This window comes from Ochotona curzoniae, unplaced genomic scaffold (assembly GCF_017591425.1).
Source record: "Ochotona curzoniae isolate NIBS_2020 unplaced genomic scaffold, NIBS_Ocur_1.0 contig_2692, whole genome shotgun sequence".
Taxonomy (NCBI): Eukaryota; Metazoa; Chordata; class Mammalia; order Lagomorpha; family Ochotonidae; genus Ochotona; species Ochotona curzoniae.
Genome location: NW_024465556.1, coordinates 934,457 through 943,009, shown reverse-complemented (window position 1 = coordinate 943,009; position 8,553 = coordinate 934,457).

Here is an 8,553-nt window from a genome sequence, read left to right as displayed (position 1 = left end):
TCATATTCATTTTTTGGTGACTCAGTGCTTTAAAAATGCTGGCGTGCATAATATCGGATAAGTGTGAAGATTCCCATCTTCCTACTTTGTATACTTTTCTTGTCTTCCTTCCATGATTCCTGATAATTTGAGTAATATTTTACTTGGTTCTAATGTGAACTATGATTAAGACTGAATGAGCTTTATACTTCTGCCAGTGTTAGCTTTTATCATGGCTGGAAATACGATCGCCATTATCTCTCCAAATCTTTCCCACATCCCCATTTTTCCAGACATCTAATCACGTGTGTTAGACCAGTTGACACGGACCCAGAAGTCACTGAGGCTAGGTGTTTTGCTCAGCGTTTTGCCTCTCTCTTCGCTGTTTTAGAGTCCTGCTTAATCTTGATATCCTGAGACTTGGTTACATTTTATCTTAATGTGAACAAAAATAGTCTCTTTTTAATGCTCTTAAGCAGTTAGCACTTACAAAGCGCTATCTTAGTGTTTTCTGTTCATTATCTTGTTTTTTCACAACGGTCTTGTGGATGGAATTTGTGCTTCTCCCATTTGATTAGCAAGAAGAGTAAAAGTCTGCAAAGTTAATAACTTTCTAAAGTGGCAGAGGTATGAACCCAAAGCTATTCCACGACAGAGGCCAAAACTCTTGATTAACCATGATGCCTTTTAGCTTCTCATGGTACAATATTGCCAATATAATAGTATTTGCTAATCAATTATTCTCCATTTATTCAGATAATCAGTTAAATAATCTGCAATATTTTATCCACTGCCATGCTATCAGCTATAGTAAAAACAAAAAGGGTATTGACTGTGTACATGGGGCAAGGGAATCAGTATTTATCGAATTACTTCTGTGTGCCAAGTTATCTATAAGGCACATATTATCTCACTGGGTCCTCACAATAGTTTATGAGTTATATATTAGTATCCCTGTCTTATATTTCAAGAAACTAAGTATCAGAAATAACTATGGTACCCATGGTCACATAGCAAGCAACTAGAACAACTATGTTCTAGCAATTGCCCAAATCATTTCTATATGCTTTAATTTAGTGGTCATGGCCAATGCAGTGGCATAGAATACTAGAGCTCTGTGGCACTGGCATCCTAGGTTGGCATCAGTTTGAATCCCAGCTGCTCCACTTCCCATTCTGCTCTCTGCTGAAGGCCTGGGAAAGCAGCAGAGAGCAGCTGAAGGCCTCTGGCCCCTGTACGCACATGGGAGACCTGGAAAAATCTCCTGGCCCCCAGCATGAAACTAGACCAATTTGGGCCATAATGGACATTTGGGGCATGAACAAGCCAATGGAAAATCTCCCTCTCCTTCTGTCTCTCTGTAACTCTGACTTCCAAGTAAAATAAATAAATCTTTAAAAAATAAGGTAGTGGCTGAGGTGTCAATATAGTTATACAAAAGTGAAAATTAACAACATATTTTAATGGACATAAGTGCCCATGAATTAAGACACAAGGTAGTTATGAAACTCAAAGAATGAGATCACAGAAAGTTGAAAGGTATTTCCTTTCAGCTCCTTCCCCACAGGAGGAGAATGTAAATTGTAAAGGAAGCAATGGAAAGTCAGACAGGGAAAGAATCCGTGTAGGGATTACTTGGCCCCCAAATGACCTTGGAGGATGACCGAGACCATGGCTATCTCATTCATGATTGCATTCGCTATCATTCCAGCACAGTCTGTGATCAACAGATAGTCCTTTAATACCTGGGAGTTTCCTCACTGTTGTGAAGCCTTTGATTAGAAATTTGGATACTGTCACAATATATAATATGGCTTGGCTAAAACTTATTTCTTAAGAATTTCTTGGCATAAATAAAGGGTCAGGTATGTGACATAAAGGGGATTAAAGGATTTCTGAGCCTTGAAAAGAAAAGCTGGCTGGATGTAAAGCAAAAGTCTCCACAGGGGTGGGGACACTTCTTTGGCATCTGTGCCATGTCAGACTGGCATATCCTGACAGCCACGCATGTCTCGTGTCCCAGAAATAACAGCACTTCACATGTTGAGTCATGCAGCTGCTTCTTACGAGAGGCTGCAGAGCATAATCCAAAACACTATTAATTTTTCTCAGAAGCTATAACTATCAAATACAACTGTATCACATTTTTAATAAGACACACATACATTTTCCCTATAATGTTTCTGGTGTACAGAGAAGGGAGCAAAACTGTGGAAGTATATGATTTGATAAAAGTTCACATTCACAATCATTCAAGCTCACTAATGCCAGAGAACAAGAGTGTAAGCACTTTCATGAATTATATCATTTAATATTCATGATAGCCTTCTAAAAGTACGCTGTTCTCACCTCATCTGTGAAATTTAGAACTATTAACTTTAGAAATATTGGGCAACTCAGCCTGAAGTAATTATTGTCTGAATTACAGAATTTTTTATTTTGGTACCCAAGCTCTTAATCCCTATATTATCATGTTGTGTCTATCAAGAACTAGCTAGGCATTCAAAACAAAGGAACAACAGAGTAGACACTGCTATTGCCCAAGAGGAGTTTATAGAGCGATGACTAATGAGAATGGCAGGCTACTCTGTAACTCCTTACCTATTTAAATATTTAATTATAACTGTGATGAGTCTAGCAAAAGGAGGTGTAGTCTCATCTGGTGTGCAGACACATCTTCTCCAAGGACAAGAGATTTTGGCTGAAATTTCCAACATCTGCCAGATGTTACAGGCAAGGATCATTTTAGGTGGCAAGGAGCTGGGCTTAATAGAGAAAATAAAACTCAGGGAGAAAGAAAGCAAGGAGGGCAAGATGTGCTTAAAGAGGTAGGAAGAGCCTGATTTTAAGCCTTTGTACCTACTCACAAGACTTTTAAAGCAAAGTGATTGGATGATTTTAATCTTGAGAGCGCTTAAAACATAATCTGCAATATGGAGAATTCATTAAATGTATAACGGGGAATCTAATTTTAGAATACTTAGATGACCCATGTAGAAATGAAACTGGACAAAACTATTGCATGGCTATTTGACAACACAAAACTAGGAAAGCACAGACATTTTCTCAGTTCCAGATCAGGGATTTGGTCACAAGATGCAAATTTGGATGATATTCAAGATCTCAAGGCTAAAACTCTCAAGGAAGCCATGATCTACATACATTGTTGTTATGATTTCTCAGTCAACCTTCTCGGAAGAGCGAGAGCCAGGGAGCTGCCTTTCACATAAAGGACTGTATAACCATTTCAATGACATTCTACAAGAAAACTCCAAGTCTTCAAAAAAAAAACATGTTAAGTAATACTTTCACCTTTTATCTGCCACGTTACCAATAAGCTCTGTTTCTAGACACACTATCATTAAAAACATTAGTGCATGTTGTGTTTTTGATAAAACACTGCCAGTAACTATTGATACAAATGGTTTCTTATTCTGGACTCAAATAAGCCTCAACTCTCAGTTGAGGAACAAAAACCAAGCACCCAAAATGACATGCTTGTTTATTCAGACAGTAGGAAATCTGCCAGATATTCAATTCAGGTCAAATATGTCATGCATGCTATAGACTTAGCATGAGTACTATATTGAAAAATAAGAATCTGGTTTAAAAAAAAAAAGAAAATTAAATGACGCAGCACTGATAGATAATGTTGCACTGTCACCCACACCCACCAGCACCCAGATCTGGCTCTCAAGCACTTTCAATGCAGCCAGCTCTAACTGAGATGGGCACACAATGTACTACAGACACCAGGTTCCAAAAATTTAGGATGGGGCCCAGTGCAGTAGCCTAGCAGCTAAAGTCCTCATCTTGCATGCACCAGCATCCCAGATGGGCATCAGTTCATGTCCTGGCAGGCTCCACTTCCCATCCAGCTCCCTGTTTGAAGCCTGGGAAAGCAGTCAAAGATGGCCCAAAGCCTTGGGATCCTGCAGCCTCATGGGAAACCTGGAAGAAGATCCTGGCTTCAGATGAGCTCAGCTGCAACTGTTGTGGCCAACTGGGGAGTGAATCATTGGATGGAAGATCTTCCTCCCTGTCTTTCCTCCAGTCTGTTTATCTGACTTTCCAAAAAAAGAAAAATGAGGATGAAAACAGAACAGAAAGTATTGCTGACAATAATGCTGATTACATGGTAAAATTATACCATTTAACTTGTTGATTGAATGAAGAAGTAAACTACTGTAATGATGTAGAAGACGTTGGGAGGTAGAATCGGAGGGGAAGGTGGCGGAAGGGCGATCCCTGCACCTATGGAACTGCATCACAAAAAGCAAAAAGAAAAAAGCAAACCCTGAAGAGACAGGCGGGATTTAAGCCAAAATACATGATTAAAATGTACCTATTTTGTTATAACATTTTAATGTAGCTATCAGCCAATTTCATTTTTATGTGTAGTTCACATTGTACTTCTGCTAGATAGTGCTGATACAGAGATAAGAATAAAACAGAAAATGTTTTATTAGCAGAAAAATGTGAATAATTCTGTATTTATCCGATTTCTCAGGATGGGAATGGCTTAATGGTAGGGATGCTTTCGGTTACCTGTGTCTCATGTCAAAGTGTCTGGGTTCAGCTCTGACTCTTGGCTCTGGCTGCCCACCTGCACAGACCCGAGGAGGCAGTGGCAATGGCTCAAGCACCTGGATTCCTCATTGTACCTGGAAGGCCGGGGCTGTGTTCCTACCTTCCAGGCCCAATCCTGGTATTGCAAACATTTGGAAAAGAATCAGTAAATGGGAAAACATACACATATTTTCTCCCCCTTTTCTCTCTCTCTCTCTCATTGTATCTGCCTCTCAAATAAATAATACATATTAGAATCACCAAGATATTTAAGTACCTGGAGGAATAAAAGAACATCGAGCTGTGTGAAAGTTATCAGATTGTGTCGCGTTGGTCAGCAGATGCAAGGATGTAAATCTTAATAGGAGAAAGCTAGTATCAAGATATGAGTTTCAATTTTATTAACATAGCAAACAATCTATAGATAATGGTGTATCCAATTCAATTTAGTCAAAAACTAAACTGCCCTATTTTCTGTTGGACTCAGTAGGAAATGTTGAGAACAATTTCCTTTAAAACACCATTGAGAGTAAAGACATACAGAAGATGTTCCAGACTAACTGGATGGTATTACAGCAAATGGAACACCTAACATGTAGTACGTGCTCAATAAGGAATTAATAATTCATTTTAGTTTTAAATCATAATACTACAAATATTACCCAGCATTTAAGCTGTATTCTCTGTGATTCTAACTTGATTCACATATTCACTGACTCACTCAGCAAAGTTTCAGTGGTAATGGTCACTAGTGAGGAATGAACTTAAACCGCTCTGACGCTGACATCACTTGACAACTTTCAAGATTGTCGATGAGACTTGAAGATTATCGAACTGCAGTTTAAAAAATAGATTATTAGGTAATAAGAGGAAATAAGGATTATATAACAAAGCAGCCACTGAAATGTGCACATTCCAATCACAACTTATGTAGACATAAAAGAACAGATCAAAACTATCTAAAATAAGATAAACTTGAACTCCTGGTTAAATGTACTATACATTTTAAAAAGACAGCTTTTAGTTGAATAAACTCCCTGCAAAGTACTCAATACAAAATGAGCTACAGGAAAATGTCATTTACAAATTCTTAATATTAAGCAAGCACCAAGCAGGTGAACCTGCTTAGAGACACAGATGGCGTAACTTTCCTTCTATTCAATGCTACAGGCCTTCCTCTGCCTCTGCACAAAGCTTTGACCTTTGCCAAAAACAGTCTTGACCCTGCCATTCCAGAACATGGGTGTCACCAAGGACAGCTGCCAGAACTTTGGACGGCAACTTTTCTTCAAATCTAAGTCATCTATGCTTTGATCATGTTGGATTGAGATGGTTCTGCATTTTATTAGCCTACTAGAAAGATTCAGGACCTTTAAAATCTTGGATGTTTATGATCTCCAAAACTACTTGTCATTTCTTTTTCTGCCTTTTCTTCACAGTCACACTGCTTTATTACATGGCTGTGGTATTACGGATATTGACACGAACATGAACAGTGCTAACTTGCTTTATGAATAAAAAGTTAAAATTTTAGCATGTGATTTAAAGTTCTCCTCAAGCCAAAGTATGCTAATTAATCATTTTAGGAATATATATATACATACATAAATATTTATATATACACACTCATTCTATTGATCCCTATTTGAATCTTGAGACGCAAAATGGATTAGATATATTTTCTAGTAAGGGACAAATTTTGGATTCTGACCATATTAAATTTTTTAATCTGGGATAAAATTTGTCTCAAATGTGTGAGACATCAAATAGTTACTTTTTACAAAAGTTTTTTATAATTTTTCATTTTGTTGGTTACAAGCTAATCTTTTCAACTTTGGCTTGCTTTCAGAGGAAAAATTATTTGCTCTTTAGAGCATAGTCAGAAGTTGAGAAAAATAATAAATCAGTTTAGCATATTAAAATAACAAATGCATTTTGAATTAGAACATTGGAGAACCACTCACATAGACAATACTTTTATTCAAACATATATGTTCGTTCAGCCATCTTCATAACTGAAAGGGAAGTTACCATTAAATCATTTGCTCAGGCTGTATTAAGATTCTAGGATTAAATTATGTTACAAAGCAGGCACTTAATCCTGCATCTCACACCAGAGTATATGCATTGAATTCCAAGTTCTTGCTCTGATTCCAGCTTTCTGCTAGTGTGAACTCTGAGAAACAACCGTAAAGTCCAAGTAACTGAGTTTCTGCCAGCCTTTGAGCTAACGGCTCCCAGCTATTGGTCCTGGACCAATCCTGCCGTTGTGGTCGTTTGGGACATGAACAAGAGGATAGAATATCTCTCTCTTTTTCCCTTTCTGCCTCTTATATTTAAAAAAGAAAGACCATAAATATCACAGTCCTTTTAAAAAATTTTTCCATAATTTTCATTTTTCCCAAGATCTTTTTCTCATTTTAACATCATCATTTTATAGGAAAATTTTGAGTTTCCAGAAAGTACGATCTATCATTTGGTTTTTCACTAGGTCAAGGAAGAAGTTCCAATTATCTCCTATTAATTTTAGCATAACCATTACCATACATAACAATAATGCATACTATCATGTATAGATATTTACAAAGTTCATGAAAATGAAATAAAAGCAATATTTGTGGTCCAACTCAAGAAGGTTTGAAATTCATGTATATTTATTTGACAGTTACACATTACATAAATACTACTGTTATGTTTAACACTATACAACATTTATTATGTACTGAATACTTAAGTATAATGGCAAATTTCTATAAAGAGAGTTTGTGGGAGAGTTTGACTACCTATAGTTTAATACAGATTTATTTCTATACAAAGCAGAAGTATTAGAAAAATTCTTCAGATTATTGAGCTAACCCTCAAGGCAGATAAAGGAGCATAATAATTGAATGGCATATAAATTTTTGGAGGTATGGGCTAATCTAGAATCTATAAAGACCCAAGAAGTTGAACTACATGCATTCCATTTCTATGAAATCAAAGAAGAATAAATTATGCTTCATAGAAACATAATTTCTGTGAGAAGTCCATTCAAGTTTTGTTAGAAAGGGTTGGCTTCAAGGTTACAAGCCATGAGTGATCCCAAGCAAGTCCACACAGCCATGCTACCCTACTGTCAGAACAAAGATGAGTAAGTCTTTCATCGCACACTATGGAGTACATGTGGATTTTCTCTGTATCTGTAAGCACATTGCTTCCTTTCATTCCACCCTTAACTGACATGAAGTTTCCCCCTTGACTGATTCTAAGATTTGGACAAATGCATTTATCTTTCATTCTAAAATGATTTGAGAATACCTCCAAACTAAAAGACTGAAACTCTGATACGGTAGTCGATACCAAATTAGTTTTTCCAGTTCTTCATGTGATAGATGGAAGAAATCCAGGTAGGATGCAGACTACGTGGGCATATAAAGAGAGGTAGAAAACTGAAGTGCGTGTGCCTCCTTTATCAGTATGTCATGTGAAGTTTAGAACAGAATTTCCATCATTATCTCTTCAGGCTCCCATTCCTACATTGTTTAAGGCAATCGCTACATGGTTGCAGCCTAGGTAGACAGCAGGTTTAACCCTTCTGGCATGTGAACCAGTGCTCTACCACAATGCAATTTGTAAACTCCCTCTGGCTTTAGCTGAGAGTCAGGATTACATCATTTTCTCAGTGGAGTTACAAAAACACACATGCCTACACCCTACACGATTGACATGGGTACTTTCACATACATTGTTCATTTAATTCTCCTAGCTTTGCTGTGAGGTTGGGAAGGGAGATTCTCTTATTTCTGATTCTGTCATTAGGATCCAGAATGCTTTTCACTTCTCTGCCTGATACATTGGTTTGAAAATGTCACTGAAGCGTCTTGCAGTACTCATAGACTAAATGGAAACTGAATGATTCAGTCAACTGGTAACTGCGGGTGCATTATAGCATTTGTTGTGTCAGGGAGACGCCTTGGATGTGTCACGGGCCACAATTTCCTCATTTCCACCAGCTTCCTGTTTCTC